This window comes from Cupressus sempervirens, chromosome 9, assembly GCF_028749045.1.
Source record: "Cupressus sempervirens isolate cs-2001-9-10 chromosome 9, ASM2874904v1, whole genome shotgun sequence".
Taxonomy (NCBI): Eukaryota; Viridiplantae; Streptophyta; class Pinopsida; order Cupressales; family Cupressaceae; genus Cupressus; species Cupressus sempervirens.
Window position 1 is genome coordinate 378,211 of NC_143126.1, and position 17,578 is coordinate 395,788.

A 17,578-nucleotide genomic window follows, 5' to 3' on the forward strand; every position below is an offset into this window, starting at 1 on the left:
TTGTGTCCCTTAAGAAAAGAGGGGGCTTGGCTATGTGATTGTCCTTCTATGGAGTTGGGGGTTGGGGGTAGGATTTGAAGAATGGAATTAGAGACACTTAGAGGAGATGTTGACTTTCGGAGGAAAGACGTCTATGTGTAGACATATTAGTGGTGATTGTTTGTACGACACTTGACGAGGTGTTAGACACACTTGAAGGAGATGTGGACTTTCAAAGGAAAGGCATCTCATGTGTAGCACCAGAGGAGACATCAAGCACACTTCATGGAGATGTGAAATTTTGGAGGAGCTATGTCTCATTGTGTAAGGGAGGTGGAAACAATCTTATCATGAGGACAACTTCCAGATTTGTACTCTGAAGTTGGGATATGACGGCAACTTCAGGATCAGGATTTGCAATGTGAAGTTGTAGAGAGAAAATCTACTTTCAAAGATTGGTGAAGGAGCTTCATCAAAGTTTCTAGAGGAATAATATTGGTGAAGGCTTTCACTTTTATTGGATTAATGTAATAAGAGGGGAATGTTGGACTTATTACATTAATTAGGTTAGTTTATAATATGAGGGAATGTTAGATCTGTTGGATTAATGTAATAGGGGGGAATGTTAGATTTATTACATTAATTAGGTTAGTTTCTGAGTTTAGTTTAAATAAATAAATCGGTTAGATATATAGTTTCTCATAAGTTATTCCCATAAGTAATTTTTGTAAGGTAAAATGAAGTTATATAAAGTTGTTCACATATCAATGTGAAATATTCAGTATCAATTCTGTATGTATCGGAATGTATCTAGAAAATGTCAATCAATAAAATCAGCAGTTTAAATTTTAGCTCTTTCACAAAGGCATCTACAGAAATCTACAGAGATGCACTAGATCAGGGTTACAAGTTGTCTGATCTACCCTCCATTGTGAGGCTCATGCTCCATGTCCACGACTTGCCATCTCGCCTGGTTGAAGTGTTACCATTCTGTCCTGCAATCTGCCAGTCTTTGATATATCCAGGGCGGCATTGTGGTGGAGTAATTTTCATTGCCCCTCCCAGCATGGCAACAACCTGTGACATGGATGGTCGTTGTGTGGGAGTTGCCTGTGTACATAAAAGAGCCACGTGAATCACTCTAACCACTTCTTCTTCAGAGGCGCAGCTGGAAAGAACACTGGTATCCACCAATTCTCGAAGTCTCCCCTCCTCGTACAATTCCCAAGCCTACACGTTCATTGATTGGTAATGTAAGGCATTGCTTTCGAAGAGTATAATTAACAGTGATCTATTCTCAAACATATCATGTTTTAATTTGATAACTTCAACATGAAAAACTACTTATGATGCTGGAAATCTAGAAGAAAACATTGGTACCAAATCAAGAAGATAGACCATCTCATCTGGCAAGCTCCTGTCTTCATGGCTTCTGTTGCTAGCAACTTCGAGAGCAACTACTCCAAAGCTAAAAACCGTGAGATGTCCACGCAACGCATACTCTGGAGCTAGATATCCGCTGAAAGCAGTACAAACTCAAAACTTTAGTATACATTCAAAGTACACTGTCAATCTCATTTTAAACCTCTTTAGCAATCTGCATTTGGGTGTTTTCAATAGACCATTGAAAGCAGGCAAGTATCCGCAAGGAAGAACAATGAAACATATAAACTGTGCTACAGCCACATGTTAAATTTAATCTAATGTTATGTATGTGGCTACCTTTAAAAATCATACATTAAGTTTGTAAAAAATTAAGTCAATTTTGACTATTTAACACTTTTATCTACAATCAAACTTACAATGTTATGTGTAATCCTACATTTATTATAACTGATAAAGAACAAATTCTCTTTCTCAATATTATCGACCTTTCTGCTGATGGAAATTTTTTAATATAGTGAAACAATCTGGAAGTATGAATGAGATAGAAATCTTACATTGTTCCTGCAACTCTAGTGCTGATGTGACTCTTTGCAGCATCGTAGAGCCTTGCCAATCCAAAATCAGCAATTTTTGGATTTAAATTATCATCTAGAAGGATGTTATTTGGTTTGATGTCTCGATGTATAATTCTAATCCTCGATTCCTCATGAAGATATGCCAACCCGCGTGCAACTTCAGTACAAATGTTAAACCGTATAGGCCAATCAAGGCTTAGCTTATATTGACCAGAACCTGAAGTTTACAATAGAAAAGGATATAAGTAATATTAATTGTAAATGTTTGCAAAACACAAACTGGAGAAGTATATATATATATATATATATATATATATATATATATATATATATATATACAGGGACATACCAAATAAAGCTCGCCCAAGACTGTTATTGGGCAAATATTCATAGACCAAGAGACGCTCTTCTTCTTCAATACAACACCCATAGAGTTTGACGAGATTCCGGTGTTGCACAGCAGATATTGTGGCCACCTCATTCAGAAATTCCCGTTTTCCTTGACTAGACGTGGAGGACAGCTTCTTTACTGCCACAGGATTCCCATCTTGTAGCACACCCTACAGTTGACATCATATATCTATTGTAATGTAAGCACTTCAATGTTGAATTAGATTTATTTATCTTGCCCAAGACCTAAGCTTATACTCTGAATATAACTATAGGTTAATGAATCTATACTTACCTTGTAAACTGCCCCAAACCCGCCCTCTCCTATCTTGTTTTCAATATCAAAATTTTTAGTAGCTATTGTCATTTCTGACAAACTGAAAAGATGAGCTTTTCCAGCCATACTCTTCAGATCTGGACAAGCACGCAACATATAAATCATAAGACATATATTCGTGGAAATCTATTGTTCAATACCATTTTGATTTAAAAGAAAGCTGATCAAAGAGATAAAAATGTTTTTGAGCTGAAAATGCACCGAGTTAAGTCGCAAGCTTAGCAATATGTATTATCACCTTCGCAATCATCAGCTGAAGAGAACTTTACTCTCCTCTTGTTTCTTATAAAACCCACTACGAATAAACACAAGAGAAAGCCAAACCCAACAACAACTCCAATAATAATTGCAGTGGTTCTTGTTCGGCTGTGGTTAATGGAGTTGCTTACAATGCCAATAGTTGCCTTGAATTCTGCAAGAAGCAAGGGAAAATAAACGCTGAAGTCACACATTCACCGCAATGCAAAGCGAATTCCAGAATGATTGTCTCTTTTATTAAAATTACAAAATATAATCAATCTCGATAAGAAATATCTTAAGGTAAGAAGCTGGAATGATTACTTTATCTTACCAGGAATAATCCTAATTGCTGATACTAATGGCCCACGTGTCTCCTCAGATGGTATGCCAAAAGTTCCCTTACCAGCCCAAAAAAGATGCACATGAAGGACATTTTCAGTCACGCTGACATTATAAATCTTTGCAACCGGCACATTTGAGCCTCCAGCTTCCTTCTTGATATTGAAATTTCGTAAAATTCGAGTTCCCTGCATTAAACGGTGTCGCAACAGTGTAAATTCTTCAATTAATGAAATCTCAGTGGCAGTCATATAACTATTCAGCTAATATCCTGGTTACAACCCATGTGTGAATTTGCTGAGAAATATTACCTGTAGGAAGGCGTCAAAGAAGCGCAATCCAAAACTTCGCCATACTTGTCCACTGGGAATCTGGATTTCCTCAAAATGGAGCTCAACCCTGTAAATGCCATTCTCAAGACCAAGTCCATAGTATCTCAGGGAAATAGGAGAAAGACGAGCTGTTTGATATATCGATGGATTCTGATTGGCATTTGCTGTGTATTTATATTGAGAACTTCTTTCAATGCTTAAAGCTGATTCATTTGCAAAAAATCCGACAGTACCAACTGCCCACTGCTCTGCAGGACTCATATAGAATGATGCAGCACTTAATGTTTCATTATCACTTTCGAAAGCGACTCTTGTCGAAGAATCAACTAACCTTGGACCTCCGCAGTTGATGGCCAACGAAGAAACTATACCCACGAAACAGATCAATAGTCGGATAAAAAGCTATAACTATGAAAAATGCCCAAAGTAATGATTATAAAATAATTATAATCACTATCCTTCACCCAACTAACAAATTCTTACAATAGCTTACGTTTTGTGGGAAGCCACCTTATAACTATTTCAACTCAAATTAACGAGACTTAATTAAAATATATTTATCAAATGTTCGCACCTAAGGGATGACCTCACTACACATAATCAAGTAAAATAAAACATCTAAATAAAAGTTTATCAAATAATCTTTTAATGTTTATATTTATATTAATTTAATTAAAGTTTCTAACAAATAAAATAGATTATGTATTAAAGGTCATTTAACAAGTATCTAAGTTGTTTATTTTATCTTGTAAGATCATTGTTAAAAACTACAATTGAAATTGAAACCTTTATAATATTCTAAAATAAGTTTGGACTTAAATGAAATGCCTTCTATATGTCTATTATTTTAAACTTGTCGGTGACACGAAATGTATAGAAAAGTCTATTGAGAAAGCCATTGTCAAAAATACAAACTTTTTGGATTTCCTTTGTGACATGGAAAGTTCCGTTGAAGACAAGCTAATGATCTACAAAAAAAAAAATATTTTTCTTTAGATACCATTAGAAAAAAAAGAATCTCATAACAAATCACATTGAAATAAAACTTATTCTATTACAAATTCTCAAAATAGGTTTGAAGACAATAATAAGTTAAAGTAAATAGATGCATTAGCAATATACCTTTGATTTGTTGCATTGCTCTCCAATAGGTTTCCAATCAAGTTTCTATAAATTGAATAACACACAGATATATTAATTACATGTTTGCACATATGAAAATTAAGAGATATTTTCTAAAATTAATAAAATAAATTTATGTTTGTTTGAAGCTAGAAGATAAACTAAAGAAGCATAAATAGAAGATAAAGAAAAAATAAGTTAGAAACCTTTCTTTCTCCAATACCTTCAAATAATTATACATAAACTTAAGGTAAACACAATTCTTCCTTATAATTAAAATTTTCAAGGAAAAACATCTCTACAAGTGAAGAAAAATCTTATATGGTTAGATTTTGGCCACTAAACCATTTTGGAATTGGTCCTGAAAAGTTGTTGTATGACAAATCCCTAGAAAAAATAAATCAAATAAATCAATAGATTGAAAGGAGAAAATATTTGCCATGCTTAGAGATGAAAAATGTCATAGATGAATTCATAAGAGATAACATAATGTATCCTTAGTGCACATAATCTTAATTATATTTATAATCTAACAAAGTTTTATGAATAATAAGTTAAAAATAACCAATAGAGATAATACTTCAAAATCAAAGAACAGTCTCATCTTTGTAGTATCATTAAGAAATCTCATGAAAATACTTTTGTATTTCATTCATGTGTTAATACAAGTATCTTTAGCTCAATGAGGTGAGCTCACACTAATGGGTCACACATTTTTCCATGATCGAAAAAATGCATAGTGGTTAGAAATGCATAACAAATGTATTTGAGTAAATGTTTACTTTCAACTAAATTTCCTATGAACAATTTATTTTCCAATTATTCTTCTAGGCTCCACACAAAGTTCAAGTAAACTCCCTTGTAAGATAGGGTCTACTATAAGTGTGCTACATGACTTGATAGTTTGATAGCATACTATGTCAAGTGCAAGAAATTCTTCTATTCTTTGTTCATTTTTTCTTATATGTTGTATATATTTTTTAAATCAATTAGAACACTACTAAGGTTTTAAATTTATTTATGCAAGTATATATGTTTCTTTTTTTCATTTTTTTTTATTGTTATTTTACCAAACAAATAAAATTGCATATTTTTAGAAAATATGAAAAAAATTAAAAATCTTTAGAAAACCTTAGATTTTTTTAAAAAAAATTCATCAAGCCTTGGTTCAATTATAAAAAATTTCAATAAGTGTTGGTCATATACCAATCATTCATATAAAAACATATACAAAGCCACATAGGTTAATATCATTCTAAAAATTGAAGTTATCATGGTGATTAGTTCAATCATACATATGTTGTACACATGATCAATAGGTCATACACACATCACAAGTAGAATAACAGAAAATCATATGCAAATTTTTCAAGTAATATAGTCATCAGCTCATGTACATATTATAGACATAATAATAGCTAGTTTATTTATACATCGTATTTATATATTTTAAATGACATAGATAATGTATTTGTATAAATAATATTTACAATTTGTAAATTCCTCTATTTAGTTTATCGATATAAAGTCCTAATATATATGTCATGATTTACATCTAAATTATTTGAGAGTACAATTTTTTAATCATCCATTTTTTCTTCTTTACGATCTATTTATGTATGTTGAATTTACAATATATCCATGTGTATGAAATATAATCTAATTCTGGTGATGTTGATGTTCTTACTCATTAATTATTATTCAAAGAATAATTAATCAAAATATTTAATATCATACTGGTTTTTTTATGTAATCAAAATATTTCATTTCATACTTGTGTGTGTGGATGTGTGTGCGCACACACGCACACGCTTTATAGTTTGAGTGCAATCTAGTTTTATCTCTATTTTGATGTTTTTGGTTAGTTTTATTTCATTTTATATATCTCATTTTTCTTTTACCATTTGTGGTATTAGAGATACATTTTTAAAGGTTATTGGGTGAAAAAAATTGTTTGGAATGCTCTCAAGATTAGAACAATTTTCTTTCACAATCAACAATGGTAGCAAGCACAATCTTGACAAATCCACAGATCCCACAGTTCAATAGAAAAAAATATGAAAATTTGATATTGACAATGAGAGAATTATTTTCTTCATGACAAGATTTATGAGATCCTTTTGAAAATGGATACCTAGAACTAGAAAATGCAATAACATACAATGCACTTTCTCAAGAAGACAAGGATTTATTGAAGGAAAATAGGAAGAATGATTCAAAATATTTATTTTTTAATCTTTCAAGGGGTGCATGAAAGCATATTTCCAAGAATTGTAGTAGCAAAAAATTTGAAGAAAGCAAGGGTTATTCTTTAGACAATCTAACAAGGAATGGCAAAAGTGAAGACAACCAAACTACATACACTAAAATGAGATTTTAAAAATTTACATGAAGGAAAGAAATTATACAATAGATTAATTGTTCACTCAAATTATTGGATTGGTAGACTAAGCTAGATCTCATGGCGAGACACTTGAGGAAGAGAGAGTAGTAGAAAAGATTTTAAGATGATTGCCTCCAAGATTTGACACTATTGCGATGGCCATAGAAGAGTCAAAAGATCTGTCACACCTATCAGTTGATGAGATACATGCCTCTCTCATTTCTCATGAGGATAGACTAAATAGAAAAACACATACAAGTTTGGAGCATGCCTTCAAGACACATGTTTCAATCAGCCATGGTAGAGGCAGAGGAAGAATAAATTTTAGAGATAGAAGAATAAAATCATATAGAGGTGGAAGACGAAACACATCAATTTCTAGTATAAGTGGTAGCAGCCACAACCCAATACAAAACGCATTTCAAAATCAGCCTCAAGGAAAAAGGTATGAAAAATCCTCAAGCCAATGTCATTATTGCAAGAAATTTTTGCATTATTCAAAACTGAATGTAGAAAGAAACAATATTATTCTAGAGAACAAAGTGCAAACTTTACCAAAGAAAACCAAAATTAGGATAGCATGTTCTTAGTTTGTAATGTTGCAAAAGAAAGTCAAACAAATGTATGGTTTTTAGATTCAAGTTGCAACAATCATATAACAAGGAATTTAGAAAAACATTCTTGTTTGGATGGAAGTGTAAAATCTAAGGTAACATTAGCTAATGAAAAAAATAGAAGTCAATGGAAAAGGGAATATCAACATTCTAACCAAGAAGGGGGAGAAGAAAAATATATCTGATGTCTATTTTGATCCCAATTTAAAACATGATTTAATCAGCATTGGGGAACTAGTTAAAAAATGATATAAAGTATCTCTTAAAAATGGAGTGTGCACAATCTTAGACAAATTTCCTAAGTAATCAGCTCATTGCCAAAGTCCAAATGACAAACAATAGAATGTTTCCCTTAAACATTAAGATTGATATGAATGTAGAAAATACTTAAACACAACCTATAATGATCACACAAGATGTAAAAGAAAAAAAAATAGTAGTCACACAAAGAATATTTTAAGTAGAAATAAAAGATGAAAATTGTCTTTGGCATCTAATATTTAGGCATTTAAACTTTAAATCACTACACTTTCTTCGCAAGAAAAGCATGATCAAAGGATTACCCCTCATAGAGAAATTGGAAAGGGTGCGTGAAGGTTGCATCTTAGGATAGAAACATAAGGAATCATTTCCAGCAGGTATGTTAATGAGAGCCAAGAAACATTTAGAGATTGTCCATTCAGATATGTGTGGACCAATGCTAATGATCTCCATTGGTGGAAGCAAATACTTCTTAACAATCATTGATGACTACTCAAGGAAAATATGTGTCTACTTTATAAAACATAAGGATGAAATGTTTGAATACTTCTATTAATTCAAGGTTCTTGTTGAAAGGAAAAGTGGTGATTACATCAAAAAATTGAGAATGGATAGAGATGGTGGATATATCTCAACTAATTTTCTGAATTTTTGTAAGGAACATGGAATTCACAAGAATTCACAACTAGATAGAAACCTCAACAAAAAAAAATAACTAAAAGGGAAAATAGAATGATAATAGAAATGACTAGAAACATGATGAAAGAAAAATATTATTCAAATGAGTATTGGGATGAAGTTGTGTCATGTGCAACCTATATAATTATAGATGTCCAACAAAGAGTGTGAAAAATATGATTCTCAAAGAAGCATGGACCGGAAGAAAACATATTGTTTCTCATATGAGACTATTTTGATGTATGGCATATGCACATGTGCTAGATTAGTTAAGAGGAAAATTAGACAATAAAGGAAAAAAGTGTATATTTTTGGGTTATAGTGATGAATCAAAGGCATACAAGCTATGCAATCTAATAAAAAAAGGTTATAATAAAAAAAGATGTATTGTAGAAGATGAAGCATTTAATGGAACCTTAGATAAGAAAGTTGATATAGCATCCAACATGCCACAAGAAGAAAATGAAGATTTTGTATCTGCATGTACTTAAAATGTGAATACTCCTACACCCATTCAAGGTCAACAATTGGGCCAAAGGACACCGTCATCAAGAATTCTAGGAAAACCCCACACTTACAAGAAAATACACCATCAAATGTGCAAAAAACACCATCTTCAATTAGGACTCTTAGTACTGATCCATCAATTCCACAATCTACCAATTCAGGTGACATGTCAAACCCCACACTAGGAAGCTTAAGGAGACAACAAATTAGAAGTTTGATAGATATTTATGAGAAAGATAATGGTGAAAGTAGTATAAACTAGACTTCTCTTTTTTCTTTATATTCAAAGGTTGATGATCCAATTCATGATGAAGAAGAAATTAAGGAAGAAAAATGGATACATGCAATTGATGAAGAAATTGATTCCACAGAAAGGAACCAAACATACAAACTAGTGAGTCTTCCACAATGAAAAGAAGTGATTGTAGTAAGGTGGGTTTACAAGACAAAGTTGAATACAAATGGTACTGATAAAAAACCCAAAGCAATGCTTGTATAGAAAAGGCTATTCACAACAACTTGATGTATACTACAATGAGACATTTGCACCAGTAGCTCATTTAGACATCATGAGGACTATATAAGCCATATCAACTCAAAAAAAGTGGGAAATTTATCAAATGGATGTAAAATCAACATTTCTCAATGGATTCTTGGAAGAAGAGGTTTATGTAGAGTAGCTAGCTAGATATGAGATAATGGGTCATGAAAAAAATGTTTATAAGCTCAAGAAGGCACTCTATGGAATCAAGCAAACCCCAAGAACATGGTATAGTAGAATTGATTCTTATCTTTTACAAAAAGTATTTAATAGGTTCAATAGTGAGCCTACCCTATATACTAATATGAATGAGAAAGGTGAGAGCTTAATTATTTGTTTATATGTTGATGACTTTCTTTTCATAGGTGATTTATGAATTGATATGTTAAAATCAGCTATGAAAAAAGAATATGAGATGTTTTATTTGGGTTTAATGAAGTAATTTATTGGGATTAAAGTGAATCAAAATAAAAATGGTATATTCATCTCTCAGGCATTGCATGCTAATGATATTTTGAAGAGGTTTAATATGTTGAAATGCAAATCAACACCAACACCAACTATCAAAGGTTTGAAGCTAAGCCAAGATGACAAGGGATCTAATGTGAATCCAACTTTTTATAAGAAACTTTTTTGGAGTCTCATGTATCTAAAAGCCACAAGGTTAGATATAATGTTTGGAGTTAATATCATTTCAAGATTCATGAATTCTCCAAAAGTTTCACATTGGCAAGTAGGAAAATGAATTTAGAAATATATTAGTGAAACAAGAAATTATGAAATACACTATTTTGGATCAAATGATTTCAAGATGATAGGATACATTGATAGTGATTGTGTAGGATGCATTGATGATAGGAAGAGTACTTCAAGTTATGTTTTCCATTTAGGATCAGGTGTTGTATCATGGGCTTCAAAGGAATAACCAATTATCACTCTTTCATTAGATGAAGTAGGGTATGTAGCACCTAGAAGAGAAACATGTCAAGTAATTTGTATGCTAAGAGCTTTGAAAGAGTTAAGACAAGAACAACATGATGCAACTAAGATATATAGTGACAAAAATTCAGCCATTGCATTATCAAAGAATCTAGGTTTTTCATAAAAGAAGCAAACACATTGATACAAGCTTTCATTTCATCAGGGAGCTCATAAAAAATGGAAAAATTATTTTGAAACATTGCAAATTAGATTATCAATATAATAACATCTCCACAAAACCATTAGGAAAAGAAATTTTTGTGCATCAAAGAGATTGATTGGGAATCATAGACAAAAATTGTGATTAAGAGGGAGTGTTGAAATTAATCCTACCTACCCCAACTACCCCTCTGTAGACTCCATTTTGCTTCTCATTGTTTTCTGTCAAATCTTTTTGGCTGAACATGTTCTATATTAAGAAAACATATTATTATAATATTTTCTAGAAGTTACTTCTATGGTGGGTTTGAAATCCATTTTAAAATGCCTTCAATTTTTTTTAACCTTATCTTTTGTTCAAAAGATATGATGAGAATGACAAATTTTCTTGTGTGTGTGAAGAAAAGACTAAAAACTGAGAGATGAAGTAATATTTGAGAAAATACGGTTTTTTTGTAATAGACAAAACAATGTGAAAAGTAAATTAATTTTTTTTGTAATGCTATAAGCTGATGTCTTTATGTAATCAAAATATTGTATATCTATAATGATATAAGAATGGTTTGTCTCTATTTTGATGTTTTTGGTTAATCTTATTTCATTTTCTATATCTCCTATGTATCTTACCATCACATATGCCTTATTAATATTGTTTGTAATAATTGCATACTTTAATTTATCACCCTTTTTTGTATTACACATTTACACTTCTATAATTCATAACATTATGTTACCCTAGATGGTCGATTTCGCTAATATATTAATACCTCATTTACATGATATTAGTACAATAATTTCTACACCAATATGGAAATTGAGAGGTTCAAATTCACGACATAGTTATCTAATGGGGTGTACAAGGATACTTGTGTGATTATTTTGACTAGTTTAGGAAGGCCTACAGATCGTATGAGTAGTTATATATCTCCTATATCCCACAAATTATATGTGAGAATTTTCAGATATTGAGGGTGGAGATCATGAGTGATGTATTGTTCAATAATAAGGTCCAACACCGCATCATAAAGGATAAAATCAAATGAGAGGTGTTTCCTCATTTTGACATAAAGGCCAAGATGAAGGCTTACTAGATGATACACTACACTTATCCAGATGTAGTGGTTGTGTAGCCACGAAAATAGATAACATAACAAGGGAAAGTTAAAAATAAATTAACAAGAATACAAAATATATTTCGTGTGCTTTACTATTTCTTCGTGGCTGCATAACCATTTCCCCGGTCTAGATATAGATGCTCTTATTTATCTATTTTTTCTTGCTGTACACAATCTTTCTCATGATAATGAATAGATTGCATTGTATTTTTTGCAGTAGTTGTACATTGAGGTTCATTTGGGCCTTTACGTCAACTACCTTGATCTTCTCAATCATGTATGTCATGATCACTATAGACTTATAAAATGTTATCAATATCATAGGGCTCATTAACCTCTACTAGCATATAGATGTTTGGTTGGCTAGAGATTCTCTATAATATTTGCATGGTCCCTTGCACCTACAAAAAATAGAGTTGTCATTACTTCCCATTGGGAAGTAATTGATGGGATTGCACATGACCAGCTAAATTATCATTACATCTGATATGCTGGTAAGATTAATTATTAGTTGAGATAAATTTAATCATCTTTAGGTACATCATATATTGTAGAGTCAGTGGCTCTTATAGAGTTGCTTGCATCTTAACACTACAAGAGTTGCAAGCAATCTTAGAAGATGTCACCAAGTAGATATGTCTTGTTATTTGGTTGAGGAACTTTTATAAAATATTATTCTATTGTGTCCTACCACCAGATACTACTATAGGGGTCAAATATTTTCTAAATTATTTTCAAGCTATAGTGTCACTGATTCAGACATGCCTACAGACCAATCTATAGTTACAGAGGATGAAATACAAGCTAATAAAATCCATATCATATTAGAGCCTAGAATCATGTGTCAAACATTTACAAAGATTGATTCAGAATAGTCTTATAGAGATGTTACTACACTTAAAGACTAAATCACTCCCCTATAAAATCTATATCCCCCTATAATCATCATCACTAGATTCAATTGATGCAAGAGCTTCTAGTGTACATATGAACTTTTTAAATGATTATGTATATATTTATATTTTTATATATATCCATGTATGTGTACATGTACAATGTTTTACTTGATAAACTATATGATCATATTAAAACTTAGCCAAGGTCATTCTAATAAATTTAGAATGATTGAATGCACCACATTCATAAGACTAGCACACTCAACCAAAGGGTCACTTTATCTATATGTATCATGATGACCTAGCACTATATGATCATATTAAAATTTAGCCAAGTGTTCTAATAAATCAAGAATGATCGATTGTGGCACATCCACTAGACTAGCACACTCAGCCAAAGGGTCACTCTATCTATATGTATCATGATGACCTAGCGTAGGACTCTTAGATTACATCCATATGGGTATTTGTTTACTTTTATATACACTTTCATGTGTTCATATTTATATATAAATGTAATTGTCAATATTTCTTTCTTCTATATTGCATTTGGATTTACAAATATTTTTTATATCAAATTATAGTCTTACCCATAATAAATTGGCACTGTTTTAAAAAATGGAAAAATAAACAAGAGGTAAAATAAAAATCCTAAGAAGAGAACATTGTTTAATAAGAAAAAGATGGAGATCTACTTAGAAAATTTCAAGAAAATGGATGGGAGATTTATAATATCATTATGGTTGTCAAAGAGTAGCATGAACAAATAGTGTTTTGAGGAAGTTGTAGCTAAATTATTATTTTTATATAGGCTTTGAGGAAGTTGTAGCTAGATAATAATAAATCTATTAGTATTTTTTTTTTAATAGGTAATGTGTCAAAGACTATATTATTTATTATTTTATTATTATTATGTGATAGAGCTTAGGTAGACCTGAACCCAATACCTTGAAGGTGAGAGGCTCACAATTTATGGTTTTGTTGTAAGTTCTTGCCTAATAAATAAATCTATTATTAATGTAATAATAAAATATAAATATCTTATCTATAAAATTAAGCTCAAGATTATATCTAAATATCATATCTAAAAAAATTAATAAATAAAAATGAATTTATTTAGAAAAGAAAAATATTGAGGTGGGGAGCAACGGGACACAGGTTGCTAGGGTTTCTACTACAAACAATGATAATGATAAAGAAAGAGATGTTATGGATCCAGATGGCTTATGGCATGGAGGTGTGTCGGCTTCCCCTTAGTTTGAAAGACCTTGTCCTAAGATGTTGGTGGAAGTTGTTGCTATGTCAAAGGACACCTCTAGGGTTTCTGAACATGGAAGATCAAGCGATGGTGGTGGGGAGTTTATAGACGAAGATTTAGATGGAGACAGGGGCATTTTAGTGCCAATTTTCCTTTAGCTTGCAATTGTTCTAGGTTTGGAGGCCAACTAAGATCCCAATTATTTTATGGATGCATTCTCCTTGTGGAGCCTATGGTTTATTTCTTCTTGAGGGTGTTAGGATTTTCCCTTCTACTCCATGTACATACTTGGGGGAAAGACTTGCAGGCATTATAGGAAATTAAAGGCCAAAGGTATCAAATGCTAATGGATGTATACATAGCTAAGGAGTTAGATAAAATAGATTATTGGATTGAAAAATTTTTGGATGACAATAAAGTAATGGAGACATTACATGCGGACATTCACAAGCTCAAGGACCAAGCCCAAGAGAAAATTTTTGAAGCTAAGAAGCATTATAGTGATGCGTGTCTAGACATTTTTAAGAATGATGCATGAGAAATGTTAATACAAATAGAGGTAGTAGTTGAGAAATTTTGGAAGACTTTTGAAGAAGCTTCTAATGATGAGGATATCAGGCAGGCATTTAGAATAGAAGAAGCTTTATTGGAGCTTGATTTAAAACTTGAAGATTTTGCAAAAACTGGTATAGAAGTGGACAACTACAAGAAAAATGTGAAAGAAAAATTATATAACACCTTAGATTTGCTAGATGTATCTCAAGTCACTAAGATAATCGAGAAATTGAAGGGCCAATATCCAGACATAGCTCTAGTATAAAGAGGGAGAAAACCTAGATGCTAGAATTTCAATTTTGACGCTCGTTGAAATTTTGCATTTTTTGAACCTATCTTTGAGGTGTGCTATTGTACTGGTGCATTGGTGCAAAAGTTTTGAAATAGTGTTGTGGAAGATTTTGAAGAAGTCAGAGGTGCGTCGACAATTAACTGCTAGCTCCAAATTTAGAACTTTCCATGCATCGAAAACATATTTTGACAGTAGTTTAGCTCTGACATACACTTAGTGAAGATGAAGCCACTATTTTTGGCACTTCTAGACACTCCAACATCAACTGAAGTCTCTCTCTTTCTTATTTTCTCATGTTTTCTTTGTTTTAAGACATGTAAAGGCTCATGCATCCAATTAATGATATAAAAATGGATGGAATTTGATTAAGCACAAGTTAGAGAGTCAATTTGTACATAAATAGATTTGTTTTATTAGTTTAGAATCATATGATTGCATAAGGATATCTCTCACTCTCAACACAAATCGAGGAGAAGATTTTTAATAGATTTGAGATTGTAATATGTAATCAATGCTGCCATTATTTTGATGCAATAATATATGCTTTTGCTGCTCACATTTAGAGTGTAGTGATTCTTGCCTAAGTGTGTTATATTTTATGGATGTATGTTCATGAAATGTGATTGAACCAAAATTTTATTGTGTTATTTTTGGTTGTGCAATCTTTTAATTCTAGTGTTTCCTATAGTTTTATAAATTCCACTGATATAGTTAGTTCGAGAAGAGATCGCCATATTGTTCCTACATAGCTTTTCATCTCGCATGAGCGCACTTTTTGTGGCCTTATGATTTGATGAAAACTGAAACATCTTACGGTTAATGAATTCCCATCGATGATTGCATCAGTGGAATTAAGGAAGTGCTACTCCTATTTTCATTGGTTACCCACTGATATTTTTGAAATCTTAATTCATAGATGCGTTGTTTCTATGTCTTATGTTCGTTAGGATTTTCCTTTCATGTTATTTTCTTAAACTTCTTGTCACCCCATCTTCATTATTTTCTTTACTAACCCCTTGTTAAATTAGGCATTCATATAGTTGCATTGTTAAATCACATTCATTGAAAAATAGAAAAATCTATTTCTTTTATGTGTTTTATTATTTTGAAGTAGCAAAAAAATTCTACATCCTATCCAAAATTATCAGAACTAGCAAAGGCCTCCTCGTGAACACTCACATTTATATTTAACTGAGCAGATTCCAGTAGGTCACAAGATCACCTGGAACCTTGGAGTTGATCCGCAAGATTAACTTTTCAAGAGAGGAGTTTGAAAGGATTCCTGTTGCTAAGCATTATGCAAAATGATAGCTCAACACTTATTAATCCTCAAGCATAGGAGCAATATAATCAACAACCATAACAAGATACTCATACACAATAACACTAGATATGTTAACTAGGGAAACCCTTGATCAGAGGAAAAACATAGGTGGAGATGGTACCACAAAATGATGTACTGATATAAATATTTTCTATTAGAGGATGGACCCTATTATGAGTCTATGAAATACATTCAATGCATACCAATCCCTATTAAGAGTTGAAGAAGGTAGATGAACCCATTGTCCAAACAACTTTAAGGGCAAGACCAATGAACCAACTATCCAAATGATCTATATAAATGATTCCTTGCAAAATAATAGAAATGAGCTATACTTGTACTTCCTCTTCCTCTGTCCTATCAATCGAACTTCTCTACTTCTTCTGATCTCGATGCCAAATCACCAACTTCGCATCCAATAATCCCTTGGATTACTTATTCGAATTTACCAAAAACTCTATTCTTGTTCGCATAGTTTTTCACTTCACACTCATCTCAAACAAGGAAAACATCTTTCCTTTATACCATGTCCTATAAATAATTCCTTGAGTTAGGCTTGAGGCTTTCCCAATTCATTATAATAGAACCACATTAAGATAATTATTTCTTGACCACACAACACTGTCAGCTTACAATATTTACAAATTCTCACATGTGTAACTCAATACTTTGTGCACTTGCTGATGTCACCATCAGGCTATATTTTTGTTACTACCTAACATTTCATGTCATGATTCCATCTTTTTTAGGAGATACAATGCATTCATCATAAATTTCTTCTTAAACACTCTATCTCTCTACTATTCTCTATAAATTACGCACATCTTTTGCATATCTTTGTGATAGGAGTGGCCTAGGGTAATGTATATAGTAGATAAACACTCCTAGTGTCTCCTACTGACACAAGTTACCCTTAATCAACTAATAACAACTTTTCCCAACTTCTATTGGATGCCCTATCTCTATTTTTAAGGGTTTTCTAGGGTTTAATAGCCATTTAAACCATTCAACATCACTAGGGATCTTGAATAATTTTCCTTGCACATATAGTGACTCCATTCAATGCTCTACCATTCTATAAAACCAATTCCAACAAAAATGGTGTACCGTTGCAAGAATCCTTCTTTCCTTGGCTCAAATTTTAGCTGAGTATATCACAGTCTCGCCCAGGGCTTCCAAGGAATTGGCTTGGCCCTGCACTCGTGAATCCATCCTTCCTAAGACATAATATAAATTTTTTCTACTATAATTCCTTAAGGTTTCATGAGGCTTCAACCATGGAGAATGTTGGTAGACACCATTTTTCCAAGTCTG

At 32.1% G+C, this 17,578-nt stretch overlaps 1 pseudogene across 1 annotated transcript in view; it reads right to left on the reverse strand.

The window, feature by feature from the left end:
• Positions 1–701: 701 nt before the first annotated feature.
• The window catches only part of LOC149537314 (putative LRR receptor-like serine/threonine-protein kinase At1g56140), a 214,671-nt pseudogene continuing 197,794 nt past the window's right edge, over positions 702–17,578 (reverse strand). Inside the window, exons 14-23 of the transcript XR_016356548.1 lie at positions 4,701–4,745; positions 4,494–4,546; positions 3,558–3,943; positions 3,239–3,434; positions 2,906–3,079; positions 2,626–2,744; positions 2,290–2,500; positions 1,920–2,157; positions 1,360–1,498; positions 702–1,209 (exon numbers count right to left, since the gene is read on the reverse strand). The product of XR_016356548.1 is annotated as a putative LRR receptor-like serine/threonine-protein kinase At1g56140 (transcript). The remainder of the gene's footprint in view (positions 1,210–1,359; positions 1,499–1,919; positions 2,158–2,289; positions 2,501–2,625; positions 2,745–2,905; positions 3,080–3,238; positions 3,435–3,557; positions 3,944–4,493; positions 4,547–4,700; positions 4,746–17,578) is intronic.